We start from the raw sequence: 20,534 nt of genomic DNA on the forward strand, positions 1-20,534 counted from the left end.
CAGATGTACAACTGTCACAGCAGTTGGAACTGGGTCATCAACAACAGTCTTCACCAAGAATCGGGTTCTAATTCCTCAACTCTTTACATTCTCTGTATTATGTGTTGATGACTTTCACTGTGACTGTTTGAAGAATTTGCTGAAGACTTTCTCTGAATTTCCTCAACCCCAAATTCTTCACTTGAGTAAATCATCATCTGTATTTTGCGTGCCTACTTGCTGTGCAATCTGTTTTCGTAATCTTCACTCTGTAATACTGCTATTGTGAACGATTGCACAACTGAGCCTTAACTGTTTCCGCTGTAAGTTAGTCATCAGTGAGGAATTTCCTCAAAAGGAATTTCCTCAGTGATGAAATTCTAAAAATCTCCTATTCACCCCCCTCTAGTCGATATAACGCACTTTCACTATGTGTAGCCTTGGGCTACAAGTCGTGCCTTATTCCTCACCACTTGACCATCCTCATCTTGCTTGTTTCGGAAAATCCACTTGGTGCCGATGATATTGTGCTTGCGAGGATCTGGTCATTTGACGAGCTCACGTACATCATTCAGTTTGAATTGAAGAAGTTGGTCTTGCATGGCTTGAATCCACTCCGGTTCCATAAAAGCCTCAGCAACTTTTGAAGGTTCTATGATAGATACAAAAGAAGAATGCCCACAAAAGTTAACTAAGTATGAAGCTTTTGAGCGAGTGAGAGGACCTCGCGCATTGATGTCATCGAGGATTTTGTCAAGTTCTACTTCATTTGCAATCCTCGGATGAGCTGGTTGAGGATTTCGTCTGGGCTGAGGAATTGGTTCAGGAGCAATTTCCTCAGGAGCATCTTCTTGATTTTCATCAGTGCTGGGAATGATTTCTTCAGCAATTTCCTCAGTAGGAACAATGTCTTCAGTAGCTTTGATCTTTATTGCTTCCTAAGGAGACAGCTTATCTGGATCAGGAGGTAATTTCTCTCTTTGCGAGCTATTAGTTTCATCAAACCGCACATCTACAGTTTCACCAACCTTGTTGTGATAGGTGTTGAAGACTCTGTAGGTGTGTGAGTCCTTTCCGTAACCAAGCATAAAACCCTCATGTGCCTTAGGTGCAAACTTTGAGCTATGGTGAGGATCGCTAATCCAGCATTTTGCACCGAAGACTTTGAAATAACTTACATTGGGTTTCTTGTAAGTGAGGAGTTCATATGAGGTTTTTTTGAGGAATTTGTGAAGATATACCCTGTTGATGATATGGCAAGCAGTGTTGATTGCTTCAGGCTAGAAACGGCGAGGAGTCTGATATTCTTCAAGCATGGTTAGTGCCATCTTAACCAGAGTCCTGTTTTTCCTTTCGACGACACCATTCTGTTGAGGAGTATAAGGAGCAGACAATTCGTGAGTAATACCAAGTTCTTCAAGATAATTATCAAGACTAGTGTTTTTGAATTCTGTTCCATTATCAAGACTGAAGTTCGTCGAGGCTCTTGAGGAAAATCGTTTGAAGACTTTGTGCACTTCAGTTTTATACAAAATGATATGCACCCAAGTGTATCTGGAATAATCATCAACTATGACAAAGCCATATAAAGATGCAGCATTTGTTAGAGTGGCATAACGAGTAGGTCCAAATAGATCCATGTGAAGCAATTCAAATGGACGAGTAGTGGTCATGATAGTCTTCGAGGGGTGCTTGGATCTTGTCATTTTCCTAGACTCACAAGCCCCGCAGAGGTGGTCATTGAGGAATTTGACAGATTCGATGCCGATGACATGCTTCTTCTTCGCAAGTGTGTGAAAATTCCTCATGCCTGCATGACCAAGTCTTCGATGCCATAGCCACCCTTCTGAGGTTTTGCTAGTAAGCAAGTGGCTGGTTGAGGACCTGTAGAGAAATCAACAATGTACAAATCCCCTCTTCTAACACCTTCGAAGACTTTGGATTTGTCAGATTCCATGATGACGGCACATCTATATTTTCCAAAGATAAAAACCATATCAAGATCACAAAGCATTGAGACTGACACGAGGTTAAACCCAAGGGATTCAACAAGCATCACTTCGTCCATGTGCCTGTCCTTGGAAATAGCCACTTTGCCAAGTCCCAATACCTTGCTTTTACCTTTGTCAGCATAAGTGGTTTGCTTCAGGGGTGATTGAGTTAGTGGCATATTCATGAGCAAGCCTTTGTCACCAGTCATGTGATGTGTGCAGCCACTATCAAGAACCCACTCAGTACTCTTGGGTTTGTCATCCTGCAGATGAATTAGTACAGCTTACCATCTCATATGCTTCAGACTTGAAGAATATGATATCAATTTCATCAGATAGGAATTTCATCATAAACAATAATTATGAGGACGTGTGAAATATTTTCATTTCATCAATATTAGCTTGCGTTCTATCAAGCATTTTCCTCAGGTCTCCAGCAAATTCTTCAGATGATGATTTTCATCTCGAGACCTGACCTGCAGATGTGATTAGTTCAATTTCTTCACCACCCACATCTGAAGGGGTGGTAAAGCATTCATCATCCTACGAGCACCATATGATAAAGGGGGCATTGAAGCTAATGCACTTCTCTTAACAGTAGGGGGGTTAAAGTACTAAAATGAATATGCAGAGAATTTCTTTGAGGATTTATGAACATAATGATTTGAAGAATAACGCTCATATTCATATTCCTTGTAATTTCCGTGCATGTTAGAAGCATTAGCACGGGTACGAGCATAGTTTTGACCAGCTGAGGATTTTGATCCTCCTGAAGACTTTGGTTCTCCTGAGGAATTTGAACTGGGGTTCAGATTCTTCATAGGTGGTGTCATGAGGACATTCACCTGAAGATTTTCAAGGCAACTTTTGGGGACCCAGATTTTCCTCAGGGGTGGTCCATTCGTGCAGTTAGTTCCAACATATCGAGCAAATACTTCACCAGATCGATTTTTGAACAATTTATAGTTGGACTGAAATGACTCATCTGAGGAATAGGATAATTCACATGCAAAGCCTCTTAGATTGGATGGATCAACAGGAGGCCCTTTAGCAGCAACCCATGAGGTTTTGGGATACTGCTCAGGTTTCCAGTATGATCCATCAGCATTCAATTTCCTCTCAAAGGCAATTCCTTCTTTCCTCGGGTTCCTGTTCAAGATCTGCTTTTTGAGCACATCGTAAAGGGTTTGGTGCCCTTTGAGACTTTTGTACATGCCCGTCACATACAATTCCTTCAGCCCTGCATTTTCATCAGTGACATTTGTGGTTTCCTCAAGTGAGGAGTTTGATACTACAGGAGCAGTTGAAGAATTTGTAGCAATAGAAGCATTTGATGATTCTGGTGAAGAGTTAGCAGTTTCACATTCGATGCATTTAAGACATGGTGGAATGAATTCAGCCTGAGCAACACTAATCTGTTGAGCGAGTAATGAATCATTTTCCATACGAAGATCATCATGAGAAATCCTCAGCTTCTCAAGATCAAGTTTCCTTTGAAGAAATTCGTAGGAAAGTTTATCATGATCAGTGAGGAGTGTGACATGATGATCTTGAAGATTATCAAATCTGGACTAAAGACTTTTCATATCTTCAATGAGGATTTGGGTAAGATTCATTTCATCGTTCAATAGATCATCACTTCTGTCTAGTAGTTTGTGAAGCTTTTCTAGGGCAGTTTGTTGTTTAGTCGCAATGATAGCAAGTATACTGTAACTGGTTTTTTTATAATCATCAGATTCACAGTCACTTGAATCAGAGGAGGAAGCATCAATCGGTACCTTTGAACCTTTTGCCATGAAGCAATAGGTTGGAGCGAGTCATCAGCATAGTCATCAGTGTGGATGATGTTATCATTGTCTTCAAGGTTGAAGATTGACTTGCTGACGAATGTCGTTCCAAGTGCAAGACTAGCATGTCCAGATTCTGACTCTTCATCAGAACCCTCCTCTTCATCACATTCCTCGGATTCTGCCTCAGAATCCATTTCCTTGCCAATAAGTGCCCGAGCCTTTCTGAAACTAGTCTTCTTGTGCGATGAGGACTTTGACAATGAGGATTTTGAAGATTTCTTCTTTTTCTTCGAGTCATCGGAACTTTCATCCTTGTATTTCTTCTTCTTTGATTCCTTCACCCAATGAGGACAATCAGCAATGTAGTGACCTGATTTCTTGCATTTGTGGTAGGTTCTTTTCTTGTAGTCCTCAGATGAAGATTCTGATTTCCTCATATCTCTTCTTGAAGATTTACCAAACTCGCCACGTCTTGTAAACTTCTGAAATTTCCTCACGAGCATTGCAATCTCCTGTCCAAATTCTTCAAGATCACCAATGCTGCCATCCGAGTCTTCTTCTTCGGATGAGGAAATTGCTCTGGCCTTCAGTGCACGAGGTCTAGAATAGCTTGGTCCATATAGATCTGTCTTTTCTTCTTGTTGGAATTCATGAGTATTGAGTCTTTTGAGTATATCAGCAGGATCAAGCATCTTGTAGTCTGGTCTTTCTCAAATCATCAGAACTAAAATATGAAATGAAGAATCCAAAGATCTTAGCAGTTTCTTCACAACTTCATGGTCAGTAATGTCTCGAGCTCCCAGTGCTTGCAGTTCATTTGATATGTCGGTGAGGCGATCAAAGGTATCTTGGCAGCTTTCATTTTCAAGCCTCTTGAAGCAATTGAAGAGATTGCGAAGAACATCAACACAAGAATCACGCTGGGTTGATACTCATTCATTTACTTTGGACAACCTTTCCCAGATAAGTTTTGCTGAGCCCAAAGCACTCACTCTGCCATACTGACCTTTGCTCAGATGGCCAGAAATGATATTCTTCGCTTGAGAATCAAGTTGCTTGAATTTCTTCACATCAGCGGAAGAGACAGTAGCACTGATGATAGGGACACCATGTTCCACAATATATGAGAGATCATTGTCAATAGCTTGTAGATGCATCTGCATCTTGGTCTTCCAGAAGGGAAAGTCCTTTCCTTCGAAAGTAGGACATCCTGCAGTAACCTTGATCATGCCTGCAGTTGACATAACTAAAACTCAAGGTGGTTAAGCCAAAATCACACAGAACAAGGTAGTACCTTGCTCTGATACCAATTGAAAGTGCGTTATATCGACTAGAGGAGGTGAATAGGAGATTTTGGGAATTTCATCACTGAGGAAATTCCTTTTGAGGAAATTCCTCACTGATGACTAACTTGCAGCGGAAACAGCAAAGGATCAGGAGTGCAAAGTATCACTACATCAGTTTTCAAGGTGAAGAGTATGAAAAGCAGTTTGCACAGTATGCACGCATAGAGAAAACAGGTGAGGATTAACTCGCGTGAAGAATTTGGGGTTGAGGAATTTCAGAGAAAGTCTTCAGAAAATTCTTCAAACAGTGACAATGAAAATCTTCAACATACAATATGAGGAAATGAAAGAGTTGAAGAAATAGAACCCGTTTCACACTGAAGACAGTGGTTGATGACCCAGTTCCAACTGCAGTGACAGTTGTACATCTTGTTTGGAGCGGCTTTGTATTGAAACCAAAAGACACACAGTCCCTACCGTATTCTCCTTGAGCTAAGAACACACATTCCTCACCCAACACTCGAGGTAAGTCTTCAGGGCAGACTTCCAAATCCTCACAAACTTGGTCACCTGGCGATCCACAATTGACTGCTACATTGCTCTAGACCATGACGCCTAACCGTCTAGAGGATGCACAGTCCTCAAAGGTAAAAGGCTTCAGTCCCACACAGGAACAACTTCTTCAGTGATGCTCAATCACTTGGTTTTTGGTTTGTGGTTTGGTGTTTGGGGTATTTCCTCACTGATGATTTACTCTCGAAGACTCTCAGGAATTTGGGTTGCTCTTATGACAAGTGTCAGTTTCTAACGGAGCAGCCAACCAGCTAATGGTTGTGGGGCGGCTATTTATAGCCTCGGAGCATCCCAACATGATTTGACATTAATGCCCTTAAATAATATGACCGTTGGTGTGGAAAAGATCGGTGATGTGGCGTGAATTGCGGCAACGGTCGGGGCCCTCAACTATGAGAGCCCTCATGTCACTCATATTACTCACTAGAGGCTTTTGGTAGGATTAGGCTTGGGTTGAGCATCATGAGGAAATTCATTCCAAAGTGTTACCTCGACCCCCTTTAACAGTACGGTGTTCCTATGACTCAAGAGTGAAGAAAATAAAACAGAAAGAATAAATCTTCATGCTTCAAAGTCTTCAGATTGATTTCCTTCGGGACACACCGAATTCCTCGTCTTCAATATCTTCATGAGGAATACCAATTTCATCGCAATTTCTTCGCGATTCAATTCTTCAACAGATAACCAATTTCTTTAGTCGAAGATATACATTTTTAGGGGTCGATATTCATCGAATATTTCAAAATCCTCGGCGACTTCTAGATCCTGTGTACACTCATGAACACATTAGATACTTAACCTATAAGTCTTCATACCACCAAAATCATTAAGGGGCACTAGATGCACTTACAAGGGGGCTCAAGTAGAAGCTCTGGGGGAGCCCTAGGGAGAGGGGAAGAGATGCAAGAGCATCAGAGGATCGGGAGAGAGGGAATAAGAGGGGGAGAGGAAGAGAGAGCTCGAGAGATCTCTGGAGCTCTGTGTGCATGGACGCCACACACCCCTGGAAGGGCTTGGAAGCTAGCTGCTGGGTGGAAGCGCTTGGAACGGTCAAAATAAAGGTCGGAGACATACTAAGACAACTTGGTTTGGCTAGAAACAGTCTGGAGGAAAGAAACAAGGTGCAAAGCACTGTTTCTGCACTCCAGAGAGGTGGTCACCACCCCACTTGGTGTCCTGGGCCACCCCTTGGCCAGGCCAAGGTGTCAAACATGCAAGGCATGAGTACCACAATGCACTGGTGGAGTTTGGGTAGATATGGAGCTAGTTTGAACACTGATTAAATTTGCAGCAGGAAACTAGGGGCTGGAAAAAGTGGTTTTCAGAGGGGGAAAACTTGGGGTGAAACCATGTCTACCAGTCTTATACATGGAAGGACTACAAAAATGCCAAGTTTGAGATCAGGCACAGGTGTGTAGCTAGTACTTGCTGTACAAAGCTACATTTCTGCCAGAAATCAACTTGTAGATGTGCTGCTCATTTTCTCCACATGAGCATGCCATCTCTTGGCTTGAAATGATGCCTTGGGATGCTAGGGGACCTTTGGAAATAGATGGGGGCTTTGGCTTAACCAGAAGTGGGGCAAGATGGGTTGAAATGGTGATTCCAAGGGTAAAATGAGGAATAGTTACATAGAGTATCTCTCCAATAATTGACGAGTGGCCATGGCAATGTTAGTGGAGGTAAAATGTAACTATATGAAGTTGTGGTAGAAAGTTGGTCTCAAGGGTACAATTGGAAGGGGGCCAAAGTAGACATTAAAGTGAGTGCACACAAGGTGTTTGATGAATGGCAGGGCAACCGTATGGACTTCAATGGATACGAAACTTAAAAAGATCAAACGATAGATGAAAATAGGCTTGGACACCAAATTTGGGATTTGGTGGACAAGGTTTCCAATGTGGACATGGAAAACCCATGAAATAGGCAGAAATGGACTTCTTCTTACAAAGATATTCAAATAAATTCCCACAAACCCAATATTTGGTGTGGGCATTATTTGAGCATTAAAGCATGCCCAAAAAGTTTGGGGTCAATTGGAGAAACTTTATAATGTAAAGTTTCCCAAAGTCAGAAATCAACAGAGAGGGTTTTGAGAGGCTTGGGACAAGTTCTTCTATTCTCCTTGATGCGCCACTTGGTGTGGATGCATTATTGGAGTATCAGAACATGTCTACCAAATTTGAGCACAATTGGAGATACTTGAGAATGTAGAGTTGCTCAAATTTGGATCTGGACAGATAGGGTTTTATAATAATTAGGGGAGTCAAATCAACTTGGATTGAGATGAAACTTGGCAATATTATCAAACTTATCATAGGTGACATGCTGGAATTTTATTGGAATTTATTGAGAATATTTCTTATAGAAATATTCCAAAAGCTTGAAATAGGCAGGAAGGGTTTTGAAGGGGGTTTGCCCAATATTTTGAACATGACCATGTGTTGGAACTCATATATATGAAATATATATATCCACTGAGTTCCCCTAAATTTTCTTAAATATTTTTAAAGCAATAAAAATAACTTTCCTTCATAAGAGACTATTTCTTTCCTCACAGGGAGGCATTTAAATAAAATAGTGAAATAACTTTTTAAAATAATATTATTGTGGTTTTGGGAAGTCATTTTGATAATGGGTTTTAAATAAAATAATTGGTTCAAAATAAATTCCCTAATTTGAGGACTTGTAGTACCAATCCCATGTGAGGGGTTTTGAAAGCTTAATTGAAAGAAATGTTTTTTGGTGAAAATAATATTTGGTAAAAATAGTTTCTGGTCCTAAACACATGGCATGGTCATTAGGCAGGAGTTTTGACTCTAGAGAGTAACAGGAATTATTGAGAATCAAACACAAGCTTACGAGCAAGCAAGCAAACAATAGTCACTTCAAGCATCATAAGCATTCAGAAAAAAAATTGGTCCTAATTTTTGAAATAAGTTAATTAGTCACGTAAGCTAAACATAATGTTTTATAATTTTCATCATAAGGTTCCCATCTATGGCCCTTATTTGTTCTACTTGATACGGGAGAGGTGGGCGGTGACCTTTCCAGAGATGGTGTTTCATGCTCCCGGCTGGATCCACCATGAGCCTATTAAGCTGTGTCAGAAGAACAAGTAGGCCAACACTACTACTACACCAGCTGCTGCAACCATGGATACCGATGAGGATGAGGATGAGGGCATTCCAGAGACACATGTGCCTTCATCTGCCGAGCCATCTTGGGCCAAGAAGCTCAAGGACCGGAGGAAGACTTTGTTTTGCATGCTGGCAAAGGGGCAGTATATGACCCATGTTGCTCAGAAGGAGAGTCGTCGGCACGACAAGCTGATTCTGAGAAAGCTCGACGTGCACATCTCCAGTGGGTCTGAGCAAGACATTACTCCTGAAGCTGCTTGGATGGAAAGGAAGAATCTTTAGTGGGATGAGTCTGATGAGGAGTTCGATGGCTGATATCTATGCATTTCGTGCTACCACCTATGTCGTAGGTGTCCTCCTTGCCTTTTTGGTGTCCTGATGCCAAAGGGGGAGAGAGTGTAGGATTTGCGAGTACTTTTGTTTTCCGTGTCTCTTTGTTCGTTGAACCTTCGTCGTTGCTTTGGTTAGTTTTATTTTGTGTGTGAGATCAGAAGACTTACCCTATCATATGGTGTGAGACATATGATATCACTCCTCTCTCCTTATTGTCTCATTATTATCCAGTATGTTAGTAGCTTGTGAGTCTATTTATTTTGTGCCCTTATCTTCATTCTCACATGCTATGCCTTGCTTCCATTCTTAGTGATTAATCAGTTTGTTGCAAGGAATGCCTCGTCTATAAAATCTAGGGGGAGTGTTTTCCCATATTGTGTGCTTTGCAGTCCATGGCTTTTCTCTAAATATGCAGACATCAAGGGGGAGACTATCTCTAATTAATAGATTTTAAGTTTGCATATGTTATTTTTTATCCTTTTGTGCAAATCATGTATTGTCATCACTCCACCAAAAAGGGGGAGATTGTTAGGGCATATTTCTCCCTAAGTGGTTTTAGTGATTGATGACAATGCATGTGCAGACTAATCGTGTGCATTGAGCATTTCAGATAATTCATGACTAGGCACAAGACGATTTGGTGCCCCTCGGAGTATATCAAAGACGGTTGTTTTCTAAATTTCTCTTTGGTGGATTTGAATCATAGGAAAGTCGTACTATTAAGAGGGGGTCCGCTTCGAAAAGGTTTGGGTGGAATCAACACGTACACATATGTTCTATTGCACCGCCTTTACCTCGCTTCAATGGAGCTCAAGCTTGTTTCCCCCTGTCTGTGCAAAGTGCCAGCGGTAGTACCGCAGGTGTCTGCGGTAGTATCGCAGGTGCCAGTGGTACTACCGCTCTGTGGGCGGTAGTAGTTTTTTTACTACCGCTCTATCGGACTTTTGCACAACCGCAGCCTCAGCGGTGGTAGGCACGAAAGTAATTTTTTACTTTCATGGTTGGTTGATCTACCGTGCGGTAGTAGCGCTCCTAGTAGCGGTAGTACCGCTTTGCTCGGGCTGTGAGTGGGGGTAATGGTTGGATTCTTTCCCCCACTATATAAAGGGGTAATCTTCTCCAAGAAGACTACCTCTTACGTCCCCAAGCTCCATTGTTGCTCCAAAGCTCATTTTCGCTCGATCTCTCTTGCTAGCCAATCAAACTTGTTGATTTCCTAGGGATTGGTTGAGAAGGCCCTGATCTACACTTCCACCAAGAGATATTTGATTCCCCCGAGTAATCCCTTGTGGATCTTGTTACTCTTGGGTGTTTGAGCACCCTAGACGGTTGAGGTCACCTCGGAGCCACATTCCATTGTGGTGAAGATCCGTGGTCTTGTTGGAAGCCTCCAAGCTTTGTGTGGAGATTGCCCCAACCTTGTTTGTAAAGGTCTGGTCGCCGCCTTCAAGGGCACCACTAGTGGAATCAAGGCATCTCGCATTGTGTGAGGGCGTGAGGAGAATACGGTGGCCCTAGTGGCTTCTTGGGGAGCATTGTGCCTCCCCACCGCTCCAATGGAGACGTACTTCATGTCAAAGGGAAGGAACTTCGGCAACACATCCTCGTCTCCACCGGTTCCACTTGTGGTTATCTCTTACCTTTACTTTGTCCTTATTATTGTTGTGGTGTATTCCTCGCTTGCATTAGTTGTTGTTGTTGTTAGCATCATATAGGCTGCTCACCTAGCTGTTTATCTAGAGAACCTTTTGTTGCTAACCCTAATTTGTTAAGAAGAGCTAAAATTTGTTAGTTGCCTATTCAGCCCCCTCTAGCCAATCATATCGATCCTTTCAATCTGACTCATCAACCTCGTCGGCCTTTAGATTGTCGGTGGTGGTCCGGATCCAGCGCATCCAGGCCCGCCAACACCAGCTCCGATGCAGCTAGAGGAGAGCATGACACTGGGGAAATTGAAGATTTTTATGAGGACGGGGGAGCTTGGGGAGGCAGGCGAGCGGCAACTGCGACGGTGGATCAGGAGGCAGCTGCGGTGGTGGACCCGGGGAGCAGGGCAGCTGTAGCGGGTAGAGCACGACGGCTGCGGCGGCAAGGGGCAGGGAAGCTGCAACTGTGGGGAGCAGCGCAACTGGGGCTTGTGCCGAGAGAGGACGACGAGGAGCGTGGGTTTGGTCGGGAGAAACTAGAGGGGCTTTTGCAAAATTGCCCTCATGATAAGAATTACGAGAAGGATTGAGTAGGTTTTAGTGATAAAGACATGTTTTGTGCATTTTGAATGTTTTGTTCAAGTTTAAATGAAAGATTTCTCCATGGACAACTCCGTCATGTACTCTATTATCCATAATGTTGTTTCCCTGCATTTTTCATATGTTTTTTCATGAGGTCAGAAGGATGGACTCATCTATGAAAAAAGATGTCAGAAATCTCAACCATTTTTGCTTGTATAACTTGTCATCACCACAAATATCTAGTATCATTTTTTCATGATTTTTCACCCTTTTTCATTTACGCGGTATATTTCTAGTGGCGGACTAAACCAAGGAACCTTTAAGATTAACTTGGCAGAAATCTACAACTCAAGGTAATGTTTTAACACTCCTTTTCACACCAGTCCTTTTTTTATTTGTTGTCTATAGTTGCTATATTTTTTAATGCATGCGTAATTAGAGTTTGTTTTGTCGGCATTTTTACTGCCACACATGGAGTTGCCTAAAAAGATATATGGAGAACTATCTTTAGGATTACAATAAACAAGGAACTCCAACTAAGAGTTTTGACCAGTCGTGCACATACATGATTTTTCCTGAAGTCACACGGTTGCCTGGTAGGTGTTGGAAATATGCCCTAGAGGCAATAATAAAATAGTTATTATTATATTTCCTGTTTCAAGATAATCGTTTATTATCCATGCTACAATTGCATTGAATGGAAACAAAATACTTGTGTGGATATATAGACAAACAATGTCCCTAGTAAGCCTCTAGTTGACTAGCTCATTGATCAAAGATGGTTAAGGCTTCCTAGCCATAGACAAGTGTTGTCACTTGATAATGGGACCACATCATTAGGGGAATGATGTGATGGACAAGACCCAAACCATAAACGTAGCATGTGATCGTGTTATTTTGTTGCTATAGTTTTCTGCATGTCAAGTATACATTCCTATGACCATGAGATCATGTAACTCACTGGCACCGGAGGTATGCCTTGTGTGTATCAAACGTCGCAGCATAACTGGGTGAATATAAAGGTGCTCTACAGGTATCTCCGAAGGTGTCCGTTGAGTTAGCATGGATCAAGACTGGTATTTGTCACTCCGTATGATGGAGAGGTATCTTGGGGCCCACTCGATAATACAACATCACAAACAAGCCTTGCAAGCAATATGACTAAAGAGTTAGCCACGTAATCTTGTATTATGGAACGAGTAAAGAGACTTGCCGGTAACGAGATTGAAATCGGTATGGAGATACCGATGATCGAATATCGGGCAAGTAACATGCCGAAGGACAAAGGGAATGATATACGGGATTAACTAAATCTTTGACATAGAGGTTCAACCGATAAGATATTCATAGAATATGTAGGATCCAATATGGGCATCCAGGTCCCGCTATTGGATATTGACCGGAGAGTGTCTCGGTCATCTATACATAGTTCTCGAACCCGCAGGGTCTGCACACTTAAGGTTCGGTGACGTTTCGGTGTAGTTGAATTATTGATGTTGGTAACCGAATGCAATTTTGAGTCCCGGATGAGATCCCGAACGTCGCGAGGGTTTCTGGAATGGTTCAAAGACAAAGATTGATATATAGGAATGTTGCATTTGGCTTCTCGAAAGATTTCGGGCATTACCGATAAAGTACCGGGGTGACGAATGGGTTCCGGGCTTTTACCGGGAGGGGCCACTCACCCGGAAGATGACCTAATAGGCCCATGGGTGGCGCACCAGCCCTTAGTGGGCTGGTGTGTCCAACCCAATAACCTATTTCGTCCAAGAGTGCAAAAGGGAAAAAAGGAAGGAGGTAGCCATGTAGGAAGGGAGTCCTCCACCAAACCGAATTGGAGGAGGACTCTCCTCCTCTTGGCTATGCCGACCCCTCTCCTTGGAGTAGGAGGCAAGGCAGCTCTCCCTCTTATTCCACCTATGTATAGTGGAGGTGCTTTTGGCACCCCAAGCCATAGTGCAACCCTCTCTCCCTCCACAACTTCTTGACACCTCGTAGCTAGTTCGCTATGGCACGACGAAGCCCTGCCGGAGTAGCTCCACCATCATCACCGCCACACCATCGTGCTACCGGAGAATTGAGCTACCTCTTCGTCTCTCTTGTTGGATCAAGAAGGCGGAGATCGTCATCGAGCTGTACATGTGCTGAATGCGGAGGTGCCGTCCGTCCGATACTAGACCAGGACGGAGTTCATGGGACGTTTGCGATTCGGATCACGAAGACGTTCGACTACATCAACCGTGTTTCTTGATGCTTCTCGCTTAGCGATCTACAAGGGTATGTGGATCCGATCTCCCCTCTTGTAGATGATCATCACCATGATAAGTTTTGCATGTGCCTAGGAATTTTTTTGTTTCACATGGCATCATGAGCTAGGTTCATGCATAGATGATATCTCGAGTAGAACACAAAAGAGTTTGTGCGTGTTGATGTTCAATTTGCTTCCCCCCTTAGTCTTTTCTTGATTCGGCGGTATTGTTGGATTGAAGCGGCCCGAACCAACATTACTCGTAGGCTGACGAGAGACCGGTTTCATCGACTAACATGCAACTTGTTGCATAAAGATGACTGGCGGGTGTTTGTTTCTTCAACTTTAGTTGAATCAGATTTGACCGAGGCGGTCCTTGGAGAAGGTTAAATAGCAATTTGCATATCACCGTTGTGGATTTGCGTAAGTAAGATGCGATCATAGTACATACCCATAGCAGCCACATAAAATTCGCAACAACAAATTAGAGGACGTCTAACTATTGCAGGGTATGCATGTGATGTGATATGGACAAAGACATGATATGATATATTGGATGTATGAGATGATCATGTTGTAATAGTTAAAATATCGACTTGCACGTCGATTCTACGATAACCGACAGGAGCCATAGGGTTGTCTTTAATTATTTTGCGCTTGGTGATGCTTTGCTTTATCGCTAGAAGTAGCTTTAGTAGTAACATCATAGTTAGTGCGGCAACCTTGATGGCAACACGATGATGGAGATCATGGTGTGGCGCTGGTGACGATGGAGATCATGCCGGTGCTTTGGTGATGGAGATCAAGAAGCATAAGTTCATGGCCATATCATGTCACTTATGATTTGCATGTGATGTTAATCCTTTTATGCACCTTATTTTGCTTAGGACGACAGTAGCATTATAAGGTGACCCTCACTAAAATTTCAAGATAAAATTGTGTTCTCCTCGACTGTGCACCATTGCGACAGTTCGTCGTTTTGATACACCACATGATGATCGGGTGTGATAGAATCTACGTTCATATACAACGGGTGCAAAACAGTTGCACACATGGAACACTCGGGTTAAACTTGATGAGCCTAGCATGTACAAACATGGCCTCAGAGCACAAGAGACCAAAATATCTAGCATGAATCATATAGTTGATATGATCAACATGCAGATGTTCACCATTGAAACTAAACTCAACTCACGTGTTGATCGGACTTGAGTTAGTGAATTTGGATCATGCGACACTCGAATGACTAGAGGGATGTCAATTTGAGTGGGAGTTTATTAGTAATATTATTAGCTAAACTCAATTATCTTGAACATAGTCTAAGTAATCTTTGCAAAATTTTATGTTGTCGATCAATGGCTCGCACAGTAGAAAACCCTGAATTTTAATGCGTTCCTAGAGAAAGCTAAGCTGAAAGATGATGGAAACAACTTTGTTGACTGGGCCCGTAATCTGAGGTTTATCCTCATGGCTGCCCTAAAGCAATATGTCCTTGATGTTGTGCTAGGTGATGCACCACCCGAATCAGTGACCCAAGACATTTAGAATGTGTGGCAGTCGAGTAAGGATGACTACTCATTAGTGCAATGTGCAGTTTTGTATGACTTAGAACCGGGACATCAAAGACGTTTTGAACGTCATGGAGCATATGAGATGTTGCAGGAATTGAAGTTTATCTTTGAGAAGAATGCCCAGATCAAGAGGTATGAAACCTTTGATAAGTTCTATGCTTACAAAATGGAGGAGAACGGGTCTGTCAGTGAACACATACTCAGAATGTCTGGGTACTCTAACCGTCTAGCTGAGCTGGGGATTGCTATCCCTCAAGAGGCTATCACTGACAGAGTTCTTCAGTCACTACTACCACCTAGCTATAAGAGCTTCGTTTTGAACTATAACATGCAAGGGATGAATAAGTCACTTGCCGAGCTGTTTGCGATGCCGAAAGTCGCTGAGTTAGTAATCCAGAAAGAACATCAAGTATTGATGGTCAAGAAGACCACTAGTTTCAAGAAAAATGGCAAGGGCAAGAAGGGTAACTCCAAGAAGAGTGGCAAGGCTATTGCCCCTCTGACGAAGAAACCCAAGGCTGGACCCAAGCTAGAAACTGAGTGTTATATTGCAAGGGGACTGGTCACTGGAAGCGAAACTGCCCAAGTATTTGGCCGATAAGAACGCGGCCAACGCTAAACAAGGTATATTTGATATACATGTTATTGATGTGTACCTCACCAGCTGTCGTAGTAGTGCATGGGTATTTGATACTGGTTCTGTTGCTCACATTTGCAATTCGAAATAGGAACTACAGAATAAACGAAGGCTGGCGAAGGATGAAGTGACGATGCGCGTGGGAAATGGCTCCAAGGTTGATGCGATCGCCGTCGGCACGATCTCACTTCAGTTACCATCGGGATTAGTGATGAATCTAAATAAATGTTATTTAGTGCGTGCGTTAAGCATGAACATTATATCTGGATCTTGTTTATTGCGAGACGGTTACTCATTTAAGTCGGAGAATAATGGTTGTTCTATTTATATGAGTAATATCTTTTATGGTCATGCACCCAATGTGAGGGGTTTATTCATGTTGAATCTCGATAGTGATGATACACATATACATAACACTGAGACCAAAAGATGTAGAGTTGATAACAATAACGCCAAGTTCTTATGGCACTGTCGCTTAGGTCATATTGGTGTAAAACGCATGAAGAAACTCCATGCTGAAGGAATTTTGGAGTCACTTGATTTTGAATCACTTGACACATGTGAACCATGTCTTATGGGCAAGATGACTAAGACTCCGTCATCTAGAACAATGGAGTGTGCAAGTGACTTATTGGAGATCATACATACTGATGTGTGCGGACCTATGAGCATAGAGGCGCGCGATGGATATCGTTATTTTCTCACCTTCACTGATGATTTGAGTAGATATGGTTATATTTACTTAATGAAGCACAAGTCTGAAACGTTTGAAAAGTTCAAGCAATTTCAGAGTGAAGTTGAAAATCATCATAACAAGAAGATCAAATTCCTACGATCTGATCGTGGAGGTGAGTATCTGAGTTACGAGTTTTGTGCTCATTTAAGACAATGTGGAATTGTTTCACACTTGACACCGCCTGGAACACCATAGCGTAATGGTGTGTCCGAACGTCGTAATCGTACTTTATTAGATATGGTGCGTTCTATCATGTCTCTTACCGATTTGCCGTTATCGTTTTGGGGCTATGAATTGGAGACAACTGCATTCACTTTAAATAGGGCATCATAAAAATCCGTTAAGACGACACCATATGAACTATGGTATTGCAAGAAGCCAAACTTGTTGTTTCTTAAAGTTTGGGGATGTGATGCTTATGTCAAAAAGCTTGAGCCTGAAAAGCTGGAACCCAAAGCGGATAAGTGTGTCTTCATAGGTTACCCAAAAGAGACAGTTGTGTATACCTTCTATCTCAGATCCGAGGGCAAAGTGTTTGTTGCTAAGAACGGAGCTTTTCTTGCGAAAGAGTTTCTCTCGAAATAATTGAGTGGGAGGAAGATAGAGCTTGATGAAGTTGTAGAAACTTTACTTCAACCAGATGATGGCGTAGGACATAAATAAGTTTTTGTTGAAGCTACACCAGTTGAGGAGGAAGCTAATGATGATGATCATGAAACTTCAGATCAAGTTGCTATCGGGCCTCGTAGGTCGACAAGGGCACATACTGCTCGAGAGTGAATCCTGTCTTATAAATCTTATTGTTAGACAACAATGAGGCTACGAGCTATGGAGAAGCAATGGTTAGCCCATATTCCAACAAATGGTTAGAGGCCATGAAGTCCGATATAAGATCTATGTATGAAAACAAACTATGGACTTTGGAAGTATTACCTGAAGGCCGAAAGGCCATTCAGAACAAATGGATCTTTAAGAAGAAGACAGACACCAACGGTAATGTGACCGTCTATAAAGCTTGACTTGTGGCAAAGGTTTTTTTTTCACGAGTTCAAGGAGTTGACTACGACGAGACTTTCTCACCATTAGCGATGCTTAAGTCCGTCAGAATCATGTTAGCAATAGCTACATTTTTCGATTATGAAATCTGGCAGATGGATGTCAAAACAGCGTTCCTTAACGCGTTTCTGAAGGAAGAGTTGTATATGATGCAACCGGAAGGTTTTGTCGATCCATAGAATGCTGACAAAGTTTGCAAGCTCCAGCAATCCCTTTATGGACTGGTGCAAGCATCTCGGAGTTGGAATCAGTGCTTTGTTGAGGTGATCAAGGCGTTCGGATTTATACAAGTTTTTGGAGAAGCTTGTATTTACAAGAAAGTGAATGGGAGCTCTATAGCGTTTCTAATATTATGTGTGGATGACATATTGCTGATTGGAAACAATGTAGAACTTTTGGAAAGCGTAAAGGATTACTTGCATAAAAGTTTTTCAATGAAGGACCTGGGAGAAGCTGCTTACATATTAGGCATTAAGATCTATAGAGATAGATCAAGATGCCTAATAGGACTTTCACAAAGCATATACCTTGATAAGATTTTGAAGAAGTTCAAAATGGAACAATCCAAGAAGGGGTTCTTGCCTGTGTTACAACGTATACATTTGAGTAAGACTCAATGCCCAGTAACTGCAGAAGATAGAGAAACGATGAGTGTCGTCCCCTATGCTTCAGCCATAGGGTTTATCATGTATGCAATGTTGTGCACTAGACCGAATGTCAGCCTTGCCATAAGTATGGCAGGCAGGTTTCAAAGTAATCCAGGAATGTAGCACTCGACAGCGGTCAAGAATATTCTGAAGTACGTGAAAAGGACTAAGGAAATATTTCTCGTTTATGGAGGTGACGAAGAGCTCGTCATACAGGGTTACGTCGACGCAAGCTTCAACACTGATCCGGATGACTCTAAGTCACAAACCGGATACATATTTATTCTTAACGGGTGTGCGGTAAGCTGGTGCAGTTCCAAGCAAAGCGTCGTAGATGATTCTACATGCAAAGCGGAGTACATAGCTGCCTAGGAGGCGGCTAAGGGTGTCTGGATGAAGCAGTTCATGACAGTTCTTAGAGTTGTGCCGAGTGCACTGGATCCAATAAATCTGTGTTGTGACAACACTGGTGCCATTGCTCTAGCCAAGGAACCAAGGTTTCACAAGAGGAGCAGACACATAAAGCAACGCTTCAATGCCATCCGCGATAACAACAAGGAGGAGGACATAAATATCTGCAAAGTGCACATGGATTTCAATGTTGCAGATCCGCTGACTAAGCCTCTTCCACGAGCAAAACATGATCAACACCGGAACTGTATGGGTGTTAGATTCGTTACATTGTAAATCACGTGAGATGTGATGACTCTAGTGCAAGTGGGAGACTGTTGGAAATATGCCCTAGAGGCAATAATAAAATAGTTATTATATTATGTCCTGTTTCAAGATAATCGTTTATTATCCATGCTATAATTGTATAGAATGGAAACAAAATACATGTGTGGATATATAGACAAACAATGTCCCTAGTGAGCCTCTAGTTGACTAGCTCATTGATCAAAGATGGTTAAGGTTTCCTAGCCATAGACAAGTGTTGTCACTTGATAACGGGATCACATCATTAGGGGAATGATGTGATGGACAAGACCCAAACTATAAACGTAGCATGTGATCATGTTATTTTGTTGCTATTGTTTTCTGCATGTCAAGTATACATTCCTATGACCATGAGATCATGTAACTCACTGACACCAGAGGAATGCCTTGTGTGTATCAAACGTTGCAACGTAACTGGGTGACTATACAGGTGCTCTACAGGTATCTCCGAAGGTGTCTGTTGAGTTAGCATGGATCAAGACTGGGATTTGTCACTCCATATGATGGAGAGGTATCTCGGGGCCCACTTGATAATACAACATCACAAACAAGCCTTGCAAGCAATGTGACTAAAGAGTTAGCCACAGGATCTTGTATTATGGAACGAGTAAAGAGACTTGCCGATAACGAGATTGAAATAGGTATGGAGATGGCGACGATCGAATCTCAGGCAAGTAACATACCGAAGGACAAAGGGAATGATATACGAGATTGACGAAATCCTTGATATAGAGGTTCAACCGATAAGATATTCATAGAATATGTAGGATCCAATATGGGCATCCAGGTCCCGCTATTGAATATTGACCGAAAAGTGTCTCGGTCATGTCTACATAGTTCTCGAACCCGCGGGGTCTGCACACTTAAGGTTCAATGACGTTTGGGTATAGTTGAATATTGATGTTGTAACCGAATGTTGTTCGGAGTCCCAGATGAGATCCAGGACATCACGAGGGTTTCCAGAATGGCCCGGAGACGATGATTGATATATAGGAATGTAGCATTTGGCTTCCGAGAAGATTTCAGACATTACCGGCAAAGTATCGGGAGTGACGAATGGGTTTTGGTGTTTTACTGGGAGGGGCCACTCGCCCGGGAGAGGACCTAATAGGCCTATGGGTGGCGCACCGGACCTTAGTGGGCTGGTGCGGCCAGTCCAATAACCTATTTCGGCCAAGAGTGCAAAAGGAAAAAAAGAAAAGGAAAAAAAGGGAAGGAGGTGGCCAAGTAGGAAGGGAGTCCTCCACCAAACTAAATTGGAGGAGGACTCTCCACCTCTTGGCTCGGCCGACCCCTCTCCTTGGAGTAGGAGGAAGGCAACCCTTCCTCTAGTTCCACCTATATATAGTGGAGGTGAGAGAGGCTTTTGGCACCCCAAGCCATAGTGCAGCCCTCTCTCCCTCCACAAGTTCTTGACACCTCGTAGCTAGTTCGGTACGGCATGACGAATCCCTGCCGGAGTAGCTCCACCATCATCACCGCCACGCCGTCGTGCTGTCAGAGAATTCATATACCTCTTCATCTCTCTTGCTGGATCAAGAAGGCAGAGATCGTCATCGAGGTGTACGTGTGCTGAACATGGAGGTGTCGTCCGTTCGGTAC

This window comes from Hordeum vulgare, chromosome 1H, assembly GCF_904849725.1.
Source record: "Hordeum vulgare subsp. vulgare chromosome 1H, MorexV3_pseudomolecules_assembly, whole genome shotgun sequence".
NCBI classification, from domain to species: domain Eukaryota; kingdom Viridiplantae; phylum Streptophyta; class Magnoliopsida; order Poales; family Poaceae; genus Hordeum; species Hordeum vulgare.